Consider the following 14,276-nt stretch of genomic DNA (forward strand, 5'->3'; position numbering starts at 1 on the left):
CCCTACATACAAACCTTCAGGATGCCAGTTTTTCAAAGATACAAACGTACGTTTTGCATGTCTAGTGACAGAAGTTAGTTCACGTGAGTGGCAGATGTTGTCACATGCGTGCATCCTTTACAAGTGGTTGTGCTTTTGTGTACTTTACTGTATGTGTAGGACTCTCCAACCCCCCAGGCCATGGACCGGTACCAGTCTGTGGCCCGTTAGGAACTGGGACACACAGCAGGAGGTGAGTGTGGGTAGGCAAGCAAGCAAAACTTCATCTGTATTTATAGCAGTACCCCATCACTTGCATTACTGCCTGAGCTCCACCTCCTGTCAGCATCGTGGTGAGTTGTAGAATTATTTCTTTATATATTACAATGTAATAATAATAGAAATAAAGTGCACAATTAATGTAATACATTTGACTTATACCGAAACTTTCCCCCACCCCACCCCATCCTCCAGGCAGCAGAAAAATTTTCTTCCACAAAACCAGTCCCTGGCTCCAAAAAGGTTCAGAAAGGTTGGGGACCACTGGTATAGAGTACAGTAATACAGTATCTTTATTTCAAGCCCAGGATATCTGGAAGCAAGAGTAAAAGCAGCAGTGATGTAGCTGGTACTGCTAAGAAGTTCCAAGTGATGATGATGAAAACAAAAGGGAAAATAATTGAGAGAGTGAAGCAACAAGAGGAAGAAGTAACTGAAGAACCAAAGAGATTCACAACTCAGAAAATGGCAAGGGGACTTTCTTTGAGGAGGCACTGTTAGTTCTTGAGGCACAGGACCCAAACGAAGGTTGCAGCAGCTGTGCAGAATGCAATCCAGTGCTACCATGTTATCTATGCTGAGGAGAAAAGAACTACTACCCAGACATCACTGGATCGTTTTTTCAAGAGGATGGGTAGAATTGAATCCAGCAAGGAACCAGACCTGTGCCGTCAACATCAGGCGTGCCCTCCATCTGTTGCTAACCATCCTTCAGCTCCACCATCTCCCACCTTCTCTCCCTTCTCCAGTCAGTAACTCTTCTTGCCTGTTCACTCGATGCCAGCCCCTGTATACCAGCTGTTGTACTGTACTACAGTACTTTTCAAGGTACTTCACTGTAAGATTAAAAATGTTTTCTTTAAAAAAAAAAAAAGAACGGAAATTCTAATGCGTATTACAACATGAATGAACTTCGATGATGTTACGCTAAGTGAAATAAGCTGACACAGAGGAAAAATACTGTGTGATTCCACTTAAATGAGGTACCTAGAGTAGTCAAAATCATAGAGACAGAAAACAGAATGGTGGTTATCAGGGGCTGAGAGGAGGGGAGGATGGGGTGCTATTATTTCATAAGGGACAGAGTTTCAGTTTGGGAAGATGAAAAAGTTCTGCAGATGGGTGGTGGTGATGGTTTCACAACAATGTGAGTGCACTTAACGCCACTAAATATACACCTGAAAGTGGTTAATTTGGTAAATTTTATTTTATGTTTATTTTACCACAATACAAAAACAGTGATGGGATGTTACTTCTGAGATTAGGTTGCAAAAAGACTGTGACTTCCGTCTTTCTTGCTCTCTGGCTTTAACTCACCCTGAAGGAATAGTTGCCTTATTGTGTGGTGTCCTGCGGGGAAGCAAGGAAACAAAGTCTTCAGCCAACAGCCAGGAAGAACCTGAGGCCTGTGGAGCGCCAGGTGAGTGAGTTTGGAAGTGGATCCTTCCCCACAACCAGCCTTGAAATGACAGGCTGACTCTTTTCTGCAATCTCAGGAAGACACTGAGCCTTTTATTTATTGAGTAAGAGAGAAAAATGAAAGCTCAAAATCAAATTACAAAAAGAACTGTTAAGAATGAAATACATGAGCAGGTGATTATCATCCCATCTCCTAATGAATGAAGACAGGAATGAAAACTGGAATACCCAAATAAACCTAATTCTGCCAGCCATAGGCATTGAAGGACTGTTTGGCCACATGGGTTGCTTTGCATGGCAAGAACACAAGGACACTTCTGGCACCCAGTGCTGGCACAGCACAAGCCTTAACATCCACTCTTATGACTGACACTGTTCAGGCCCCAGGGAAATGCTTCCACATCTCTTGCCCCATGATCTTGAAACAAAAGGCAACCACATCAAATGATATGAAGGTTTGTGGTTGATTTTGTCATTATGAATGTACATTTGACGATGTAGGAAGGTAGGACATCTTTTATTTAAATGATTTTTAGTTTGTCCCATTTGAATAATTAGACAAATGTTTTGTGGGTCTCCATTTGCATCCTTTCCCCAGACCCCACATATGCCAGGGATAGGTCTCAATATCATGGTATGTTGAAAAAGAAGATCCAAGGTATAAAGAAGTGTCTTTATTTTACTTTTTCTTCTTTTTCTTTTTCTTCTTCTCCTCCTTCTCCCCCTCCTTCTTTACTGTGGTAAAAAATTCACATAACATAAAATTTACCAACTTAACCATTTTTAGGTGTATACCTCACTGATTAAGTCCATGCGTATTGTTGTGCAACCATCAGCACCACTCATCTCCAGAACTTTTTCATCTTGCAAAACTGAAACTCTATACTCATTTTGTTTGTTTGAAGTATAGTTGATTTATAATATCATGTGAAACTCTATACTCAATAAACAATAGCTCCCCATTCTCCCTCTTCCAAGTCCCTGGTAAGCACCGTTATATTTTCTGTCTCTATGAGTTTGACTACTCAAGGAACTTCATATAAGTGGAATCATACAGTATTTATCTCTCGGTATTAGCTTATTTCACTTAGCATAATATCTTCAAGTTGCAACCATGTTGTGGCATCTGTCAAAACTTCCTGCTCTTTTAAGGGGGAACAGTATTATGTTGTATGTATATGCCACATTTTGCTTATCCATTCACTCATCAATAGACACTTGAGTTGCTTCCATGTTTTAGCTATTATGAATAATGTTGCTGTGAATAGGGGTGTAACAAATGATCTGTTTTTTGGCCATGCTGCGGGCATGCAGGATCTTAGTTCCCCCACCAGAGATGGAACTCGCACCCTCTGCAGTGGAAGCAAGGAGTCTTAACCACAGGACCGCCAGGGAGGTCCCTGAGACCCCACTTTAAATTCTTTTTGGTATGTACCCAGAGGTGGAATTGATGAACCGTATGGTAATTGTATTTTTAATTATTTTAGGAGCCACCATACTGTTTTACACAGTTGCCGTTCCAATTTACACTCCCACCAGCAATGCACAAGTGTTGCAATATCTCTACATCCTCACCCACACTTGGGTTTTTTTTTTTGCTTTTTTGTTTTTGTTTTTATCCTAGCTATCCTAATGGTTGTGAAGTGATATCTTATTGTGGTTTTGCTTCGCATTTCCCTAGTGATTAGTGATGTGGGCCATCTTTTCATATATGTATTGGCCATCTAGTATATCTCCTCTGGAGACATATCTACTCAAATTCTTTGTCCATTTTTGAATTGGGTCATTTTGTCATTGATTTTTAGGAGTTCTTTGTATATTCTGGATATTAATCCCTTATCAGATATATCATGCGCAAATGTTTTCTTCTATTTGATAGGTTGCCTTTTCACTTTGTTGATAGTGTCTTTTGATGCACAAAAGATTTTAGTTTTCATAAAGTCCAATTTGCTTATTTTTTCTTTTGTTGTCTGTGCCTTTGATGTCTTAATCCAACACGTCATTGCCAAAGCTAAATCTTGTTCCATGTTTTCTTAAGAGTTTAGCTCTTATGTTTAGGTCTTCGATACATTTGATGTTATTCTTTTGTATATGGTATAAAATGAGAGTCTAGCTTCCTTCTTTTGCATGTGGATATTCAGTTTTCCTAGCACATTTGTTGAAAAGACTGTTCTCTCCCCATTGAATGGTCTTGGCACCCTTGTTGGAAATCATGTGACCAAATATGTGAGGGTTTATTTCCAGGCTCTCTGTTCTATTCCATTGATCTGTATGTCTATGTTTATGCCAGTTTCCCATTGTTTTGATTATTGTAGCTTTGTCATAAGTTTTAAAATCATAAAGTGTGAGATATCCAACTTGGTTCTTTCTGTTTTCAAGATTGTTTTGGCTATTCAGGGTCCCTTGGGATTCCATATAAATTTTAGGATGGATTTTCCATCCATCTATCTGAGAAAAAAGTCATTGGGGTATTGATAGGGATTGCATTGAATGTATAGATCACTGGGTAGTATTGACATCTTAACAGTATTAAGTCTTCCAATCCATGAACATTGGTGTCTTTCCACTTATTTGTCTTCTTTAATTTCTAGCATTTAAAAGAAATTTATTTTAGTTTTCATTGAACAAGACTCTCACCTCTTTGATTAAATTAATTACTAAACATTTTATTCTTCTTGATACTATTGTAAATGGAGTTGGGTTTTTTTTTTTCCAGTTTTATTGAAATATAATTGACATGGAACATTGGATATGTTTTGTGTACAAGTGAAAGAGTTGATGTATGTACATATTGCAAAATGATTATCACAGTATATTTACTTAACATCCATCATGTCACATAGTTACAAATTTTTTTCCTGTGGTGAGAACTTTTAAGATCTACTCTCTTAGCAGTGTTCAAATGCAAGATATAGTATTGTTGGTTTCTTAATTTCAGATCGTTCATTGTTGGTGTATAGAAATGCAACTGATTTTGTGGTGTTGACTTTTTATTTTGCTACTTTGTCAAATTTGTTTATTAGTTATAATGGATTTTGGTGGAATTTTAGGGTTTTCTACATATAAAATTATATTATCTGCAAACAGAGATAATTTTACTTCTTTTCCAATGTAGATGCCTTTTACTTCTTTTTCTTGCTTAATTGCTCTGTATCGGACTCCAGGACTATCTTTAGTAGAAATGGCAAAGGTGAGCATCCTTGCTTTGTTCCTGCTCTTAGAGGAAGATTTTCAGTCTTTCACCACTGAGTATGATGTTTGCTGTGGGGTTTTCATACATGACTTTTATTATGTTGAGGTGGTTTCTTTCTAATCCTAATTTGTTGAGTGTTTTATTTTGTCAAATGCTTTTTCTGCATCTACTGAGATGCTGACAAAGCTTTTTCTTTGTCAGAAGATTTTGATTAGTCATTTAATCTCCTTACTAATTATGGATCCGGTCAGATTTTCTATTACTTTATGACTCAGTCTTGGTAGGTTATATGTTTCTAGAAATGCTTCCATTTCATCTAGGTTACCCAATTTGTTGGAGTACAGTTGTTCATAATACTCTCTTATAATCTTTTTATTTTTGTAAAATTGATAATGTCTCCACCTTCATTCCAGATTTTGAGTAATTTGAGCCCTCTCTTTTTTTCTTAGTCAATATAGCTAATTTGTCAATTTTGTTAACTTTCTTTTTCAAAGAACAAACTTTTGTTTTTGTTGATTTTCTCTATTGTTTTTCTATCCTCTATTTTATTTCTCTCTGTTTGAATCTTTATTATTTCCTTTCTTCTGCTACCTTTGGGCTTAATTTGTTCTTCTTTTTCTAGTTCTTTAAGTTGTAAAGCTAGATTGTTGATTTGAGATCTTTCTTGTTTTTTAATATGTTTATACATACACATTTCTTCCTAACCGCTGTTTTTGCTGGGTTGCAAAAGTTTTGGTGTGTTGTGCTCTGATTTTCATTTGGTTTTAAGTGCTTTCTAATTTCCCTCATGGTATATTTGACCCATTGATTGTTTAAGAGTGTGTTGTTTAATTTCAACAATTTTGTGAATTTTCCCGTTTTCCTTCTATTATTGACTTCTGACTTCATCCTGTTGTGGTCAGAGAAGATACTTGAAATGATATTCATATTTTTAAATATACTGAGACAATTTGTGACCTAAAATATCTACACTGGAGGATGTCCCATGTGCACTTGAGAAGAATGTGTATGCTGTTTTTGTTGGGTAGAGTGTCCTGTATATACTTGTTAGATCTGTTTGGTTTATTGTGTTGTTCAAGTCCTCTTTTTATTTTTTTATTTTATTTTTTTACTTATCTACTATCTGGTTGTTCTATCTTTTAATGAGAGTGGCATGTTGAAGTCTCCAACTATCACTGTAGAAATCTCTGTTTCTCCCTTTGTTCTGTCAATTTTTGCTTCATGCATTTGATAGTCTGTTGTGAGGTAGATAAACTTAATTCTTTTAAATCTGTGCAGGTTGATAGTCTTTTTCAGTCAATGGATGAAATACCCATTTTCATGGGGATGTGACCTTTTTGCTTACTTCTAGGCAGGGCTGACATTTAGCTAGTATGCTTCCAATGGCCCTAAGGACTGTCTAATTTTGATTAGTCAAATGTCTGATTGGATGTTGTCTGTGCTACCCCAGTTGTTATTTTACATTATCATCCTTTCTTCTGGGTGATAGAATTCTGTGGTCACTTTAAATTTTAAACTCAATTGTGACTCAGTAATTAAAATTGGCCAGTCCAGGTAATAATCAGAACTCTGAACTTGGTTGAAAGTTGATGCTCCATTCTTCCTTATTTCTCCTAATGCAGCTTGCCAACTATGTATAGCTTTTGACATCTCTGAGATTTCAGTCACAGAGGAAGAAGGGTAAAGGAGAGCAGGAAAGTTCCTTCTGGACCAGAGCTTTTGTCAGATGGCTTCATGTTTTCCTGGCTTGGTGGATATCGAAAGTTGCCTCTTTTTCTCATGGGCACTTTTGGGGGTTCTTCAGGAACTCCTTCTCCTGGGTTCACCTGGCTGCAATTTCTTTGCAGTGGGCCGTGCTCCTCCTTAGGCAGGCTGCTGCAGAAGCTCCCTCAGCTTCTGCCTCTTAGTAGTATACTTTCACTGCAGGAACCATGTTTATGGGCAGGAAACTTCTGAAAATAACCCCACGTATGGGAGACTATATTTATAGTCTAGTTTTTCTTTGCTTCCTTTCTAACTGGCATTAAGAATATATGTGCAAGTTTACTGGGTTGATGATAGCCTGGACTCAGAGGGGTAGCTACCTTCCATTCCAGAGCAAGCCATATTCAGAGCATTTCCTAGGAACACAGACCCTGAAGACTATGCCAGTGTAGCAGAGTGACTAAAAGCAGAGGTTTTGGTATCTCATATCTCATTGACCCAGGTGTGAGTTCTCTGTATGTGACTTTGAGAAAATCACTTAACCTATCTCTCTGAACCTCAATTTTCTCATCTGTTAAATGGGGATAATAATATTATTTACCTTAGGAGGATTGGGTTGAGAATTAAATAACATGATGCATATAAATTGCTTAGTACACTGTCATGCTTATTGTAAAGTGCTCAATACTTACTATTGAGTGGTACAATTGGAATATGCAAAAGATCATACCTTTGAATTGCACAAGGTAACAATAACTAAAGATCTATCAATTAAAGGCAAGGAGATGGTATAACAATTTAGCCATGGTGAACTGGAGTCAAGAGATCAGACTGTCCTTAGGTAAGATATTTTACCTCCCCAGGCATTAGAAGCTGTGGGTTCAGTGAAGACTCCTTGTTGCCTGTGTAGTCACACCAAGGTGTCAACTAGGTCAAAGAGTTTTAATCATCTATTAAAACTATGTCACTATGTTTTTTCTGCTGTGGCAAAACACAAGCTCTTGGACCATGGAAGCTTGACTCACAGTCTCTTCCCAAGCCTATGCAATCAGCCAGAGAACAAACATTGGCCTGGCTGAGTCAATGGAAAATTCCAGATGTTTGTAGCTCATTAACTGCCAAATCAATGACTATGGAGGCTGTTACTGTGATGAGTAAGTAGACCTTGTTAGAATCATGTTCCCCTGAAGAAAGGACTGTCTTAAAAGGGCCATATATAACATGTCATCTTTAAAAAACCTTTTCAAATTCTTTAGACTATTTCCCTTCTGTGTAAACTCACTAACTCTTCTTACAGACCCAATGTCAGAGAAACAGCCATAAGTAACAAGGAGGGAGAATAGTATCCCCAAAGCTGGAAGCCTGAGACTTCAATTTTACCCTGATGTTGGGGGCATAAATTACAAGTCTTACCTATATATTTACCATAGTAATTTTGCCTCTAGGATTTATTTAAAGGAAATTTATTTAAGGAAGTGAAGATTTACCTGTAAGGATATTCAACTCAGCATGTTATAGCGAAAGATTGCAAACAACAGTAGGGGGTTGGTGAAATTAATGACAGATGGTCACGACATAAAACACTGTTAACAACCATGTAGGTATGTATATATACACAGAAATATGTTCACAATATATTGAGTTTAAGGAGTGAAAAAAAGTCAGATAACAAAAGAATATATACCATTTATTACCATTTTTATAACAAGAATAAAAAAAGCTCAGTAACTGAGGGCTTTCTATGTGCCAGGCATTGTTCTAAGTACTTCAAAGATTTTTTTTCCGTTGTTGTTGTTTTGTTTTTATAAATTTATTTATTATTTATTTATTTATTTGTTGGTTGTGTTGGGTCTTTCTTGCTGCACACAAGCTTTCTCTAGTTGCGGCAAGCAAGGGCTCTTCTTCATTGTGGTGCGCAGGCTTCTCATTGCTGTGGCTCCTCTTGTTGCGGAGCACAGGCTCTAGGTGCGTGACTTCAGTAGTTGTGGCACATGGACTCAATTGTTGTGGCGCACGGGCTTCGTTGCTCTGCAGCATGTGGGGCCTTCCTGGAGCAGGCTTGAACCCGTGTCCCCTGCATTGGCAGGCGGATTCTTAGCTGCTGTGCCACCAGGGAAGCCCCACTTCAAAGATGTTGACTTAATTTCCTACACTGACTATTAGGTACTGTTCTTATCTTCATTTTACGGATGAGGAAATTAAAGCACGGAGAGGTTAAAAAGGCTGCCAAGGTCATATGCCAGTAAGTCGCAGAGCTGAGATTTGACTCTGGACAGGCTTTAGAGGCTGTGCTCTTACACTCTCAGTATAGGAAAAAAGGCTGGAAGAACATCCTCTGAAAATCTTATCTCTGTGCTTGTCTCTGGGAGGTAAGATTTTTATTTTATTATTATTATTATTTATCTGCCTTTTCTACAGTTAACACGTTACTTACGTAACGAGACAAATTCCAATAAAAATGTTTAAGAGAGAAGATCTTTGTTGCAGACTTGAAAAAGTCTCTCTGAGCCTCAGTTTCTTTGTCTGTAGAATGGTCATAACACCTCTCCCACAGAGCTAATTACAAGATTGAAATAATGCTTGTGAAAACAGTCTGATAGTGTAGATTTGGGATGTGTTAAAAGTGCTAGGTGCTACAGCACAATGCAACACAAAGTAGAAAGCGATGTCAAGATGTCTGCAGGAATCAGAGATTGTCTAGCTGAGCAACACGTTGTGGGAGCTTGAGGGGGTTCACATCTCATCTGACTCTCTTTATAGCCTCCCAGGACTTCTGAGCTGAGGATTAGGTGCCTCTTCCATGCCCTGGGCATGACTAGTTGGGAGACAGGTATTGTCATGATGGTATATGTAAGTAGATGGCTCCCATAACCTACTATTTTTTTTTTTTTTTTTGGTGAGTATTGGTGTCCCAGATTTCCTCTTAGTATCAATCCAGTTGCCAGTCTGAGCCTGTTTTGGTCGTTCTCCAGAACCATGCTGCTCATCTAGCTGCTCACACAGCTTCTGGCCTGAAGGACTCGGAGCTCGGCCCCTGCAGCGGGCCAGGGAATGGACAGCTTGGCTCCACAGACTAGCAGAGGGCTTGCTGGTAGAGCCTGGAGTCCACTTGTGAGATAAACAAACACTTTACAGAGCCAATCTAAGTAACTCTGGGTATTCAGGAGCTAGTTTCTCACTTTTTCCGGTTGTTGGTGTGATCACCACCTTTGAGGATTATGGAGGACAAAAGGGGTCTCCTTCACATATATATACAGCCCCATGCTAGGGGATTGCCCTTAGAAAAAACTTAGAGCAGGAGTTGTCAACCAGAGCGAGACACTGGAATCAGATTCACGGTAGGCAAAACTTTGTCTCCACCTGCGTAAGCTCTTCAGCTGGACCTGAGAATTAAACTTGCGTAAAGCATACTAACAAGGTAGCAGCATTCAGGTCTATTTAATATACCTTTTATGTGACACGAGAGCCTTCTTAGGGAAGTGAAGACCCCAAGAAGTGGCAAAGCCTAAATGCTTTTCTACTAGATTGAACAAAGGGAGGCAACTGTGGAAAAGCGCCTATAAGAAAATGAGTTGTTATCGAATTGGGTCCCGCTGTTCACCGCTTACAAAATCAATACTCTATCAATGCTGATAGAGAGGAAAGTTGCCTTTAATCAGAATGCCGGCAATCTGGGGAGATGGTGGACTCAACAGCATCCTCCAAAACCATCTCTGAAGTTTCTGCTCTGCTATGAAAACTTTTAAAGGGAAACAGGGATGTCATCTCAGTTAATCACTGAGATGGGGGGGTCAGAGTTGTCACCACCCCCCACTGCATGCAGGCTTCTGTGCAGGCTTGTCGACTCCTCATGATATTTATTTATTTAATCACTTAGACATAAGCCAAGGGCCAAATGAGGAAAATAAGTCCTTGGGGACTCATGATCTTTATTTAGATGCTATCTTGTTCACACAGTTTGTTCGAGAGATTACTGAAGGGGAAGCTAGGGAAGAGATCTAGTCATCTGTTAATTACTATTACTGCATTTCTACTTCATTGATCTATGGAAAGAACCAACAAGCTAGGCAAAGTATTGTGTCATCAAAAGATTTAAAAGGTGTACTAGGGCCAGAGATGAGTAGAGCATGGGGGTGCCTGGTTTAAGATTAGTGTCAAAATAAAGGGGTGCCTCCTGCAGAGAGCTCTTTCCTGCAAAGAACTTTTTTTCTGGTAAAAGCTGCTTACAAATCCCCACGGGTCAGAACATCATCCCATTTCTATGGGATCATGGGTGAAGTTCCGTCTTCTGTAACTTCTTCATGCTGACATGGGGCACCGTATCCTTAGAGTGGAAGATGTTGACATAGGGGTACGTAGTATCTCTTTGCTGATGGTTGTACTTGCCCATTTACATATATAGGCAGAATAAGCTACAATTATTTTGATGCCCACAAAGAAATAGATTATTATAAGCAATAGGGTTAATCCCATTCTCTTAAGCCAGTTCTTAGAACTGTGCTAGTGACGGATTCAGTGCTGCTCAAGATGGAGCAGTTTATGTCACGGCTGCAGTCTGGTCATCATGCAGTTAGTGTTTTCCCTCTGGTGGCAGTTACAGTATCTGTAAAACAACTCAGGAGTGTGCATCAGACACTGAGTCTGTGACTCTATCGTCCTAATCGTTAGCTGCTTGAGTCTGCTCTTTTGTGACTCAGGGAGGCCTGGGAGACTTCAGCTTTTCTGTAAACAAGAGGCAGGAGATGTGAAGGGGGCCTTGTATCAATACTTGGGCGGGGGAAGGGGGGTGCCTGCAGGGTTTTCTGCTCTATTCCAGACTTACTTTGACAAGGAATTCTCTCAGCCTTGACCCCTGCTCCCCTGTCCCCTCTGCTCACCTGCTCCCCCCACCCCCCCCACTCCCTGTCACTGGCGGTAAGTGTTTCTTTCCTCCTGGTATAGGAAGGGCATCTTTCACAAGGGAGTTTTCTCCAGTTTTCAGAAAGAAAAGGGGAGGAGGGTCAGAGCACCCTTCTTGCACCTGCTGTTTTTCAAGTGCATTTAGCTCAAAATAATCATTATGCCAAAGTGGCATATTTAGGAGTATCATATTCTGCCAGCCTTCACCTGGAACTGGAACACCCAGGCACCCATCCTCAAAGATTCTGATCCTGGGCTGGGGCTCCAGGCATCAGAATGCTTTAAAGGTCCTGGAGATTGAGAACCTCTGGGTCAGAGTCACAGGAAGTGTGGGAGTTTCGCACTGACTTCCTGTGCCCCATTTAGTAATTAGACAGAAATGGCTATAAAGGCTGAGGACTGATCTGCAACTGCTCTGGAATGTGTAAGCAACCGGGGAGCCCACAGCAGCTGCTTCCCCAGGAAACAAAACCACTGTGTGTGGAGGGGTGTGTGTTTTGATACCAGTTTGGCAACAAGATAAGAGCCCTAGGGCACATCAAAACATCAGGCAGGTGGTCCACTTTACTCTTCACAGGTCCCCCAAACCTACTTCCCCTAAATGAAATAAGCCATCAGCCTACAGACCTGCAAGCATTCAAAGCTGTACTCTGAATTCAGAGACAAGCTTGAGGAAGAAAAAGAACCAAACCAGCTTATTTTGAGATAGACACACTGGGGGTAAGTGATCCAGCATGAAAGCCAGTCAGTACAACTAGAGACTTGTTCCAAATGTTTGGCAAACAGGGGTGTTTGTCTCACTTGCTCTCACCCTCATGGGGTCTAAATACAATAAGCATTAGCCTGCAATGTGCCAGTCCTCCAAAGCTGGTAGGTAGGTAGGTAATGTTGATTTTAGCTCCCACAGATACATAATTCAAAACATTCTCAGGGGGAAGGGATTTCAGCGAGTGTGAAAATCCTCTCCTTTTTCCTTTTTCATTCTATAGGGTCTGAACCCAATGTCTGTAATTTGCACTCCTTTGCAATGTTAGCAGGTTGATTTCTGTGTTTAAATACAATCGGTATTGCCTGTCCTTGACTCTCAGGGGAAGAACTGAGGAAATGTATCTCCCCAGACACCAGCTTCCCTCTCTGATAAGCAGTAGGGGAAAAGCTTTTGAGTTTTTTAAGGGCTGGGATGGAGTTTCATTCATTGCTGTATTCCCAGGGCTTGGCGGAGTGCCTGCCTCAAAGAAGGCACCAGATAAATCTTTGTTACATAAATGCTTGGTATTAAACACCCACATATTTATTATGCATGTGGTGCCCAGCACTGGTGGCTCATCTACATCCTGAGAGCTGTTTGTTTACAACATTTTCCTGTTTGAACTGAGAACCACTAATTGGATGTGTTGGTGGAACTGACTTGAAAGCTCAGCCTGGGACAGGCAGAGGCTGTATCAGATGTCCTGAAGAGGGTGTGATTCTAACTCCTGCTCTCCGGTTCTGAGCTGTTGTGGGCACATGGTAAATATTAATGAAGGATGAAGCTGGAGCTATATTGTGGGGCTCCTGGGAGTCTGGGATATGCTAAAGGCTTTAACAGTGCTCTTCAGAGGGCAGCCTGACTGACCTTCTAGCAGAGAACCTGGCTCAGTCAGATGCCAAGATGGAGGCTTCACCCTGCCCAAGCTTCCCCAGCACCCCAGTCAGCAGCCAGTCGGTGTCTGCTCTGAGCAAATCACCTTTTGGGCCCTGGGTAGGACATAGAGGTGACAGACACAGATACTGCAGAGAACATAGGGTGGGCTTTGGAGACTTTTAGTGTGTGGCTTTCAGCTTTAAAATGTCTGAGTGTCAGATTCTTCATCTGTACAGTGGAGATCAAACTAGCACCTACCCCATAATTTGTGAAAATTAAATGAAATGATGTTTAAGCAAAACAATTGAGCACAGGGCAGAGGGAGGCAGAGTAAGTATCCAATACAGTACATCATGTGTGTTTATAAGCATGCAATATACTACAGGTGTGTTTATACAGATAAGATCTGGAGGGTGATTTAATTTTGTAATACAATTTGGGGCCAACGCAGTGTGTGGGTTTTTTTGGGTTTTTGTTGTTGTTTTTTAAAGTAACACAATCAGATCCATGAGGGTAGAAAGGAGGGAGAGGTAGCAGTACAGCAGGGATGAATTTGAAAGATATTTGCATGATGATAATAAAAAAGAATTAGAAAAGGAAACTGCTCAGACAGAAACAGAGTGTTCATTTTACAAACCACTGTATTAAAAAATATATGTTGTTAGGGTCTTTTCTGAAGTCAAGTCTTGCATCCATTAAATACAGCCTGGCTGTAATCTGGCTGGGTATCTAAGCCAGCTTCTTCAATTTTTAGGAAATAGATTACACTTTCAGTAAGGTTGCTTACCATGTACATCTTATTTAACTGTAATGATTAGTACCTGAAAGTCCCATGCTCAAAAATATCTATTCTACACATTTCACCAAATTAATTTAACAAACTCCTCTTTTAAAATGGTTTTTTAATTAAGGTCCATAGCTAGAAGAGCATAGGGGTGGGGGATGATGGTAGCAGAAATACTGAAGATTAAAAAACGAATTATGGGACTTCCTAGGTGGCGCAGTGGTAAAGAATCCGCCTGACAATGCAGGGGACACGAGTTTGAGCCTTGCCCTGGGAAGATTCCACATGCCACGAAGCACCTAAGCCCGTGCGCCACAACTGTTAAGCCTGTGCTCTAGAGCCCATGAGCCACAACTACTGAGCCCATGTGCTGCAACTATTTAAGCCCACGCACC

Source organism: Hippopotamus amphibius, chromosome 1 (genome assembly GCF_030028045.1).
Source record: "Hippopotamus amphibius kiboko isolate mHipAmp2 chromosome 1, mHipAmp2.hap2, whole genome shotgun sequence".
Classification (NCBI taxonomy): domain Eukaryota; kingdom Metazoa; phylum Chordata; class Mammalia; order Artiodactyla; family Hippopotamidae; genus Hippopotamus; species Hippopotamus amphibius.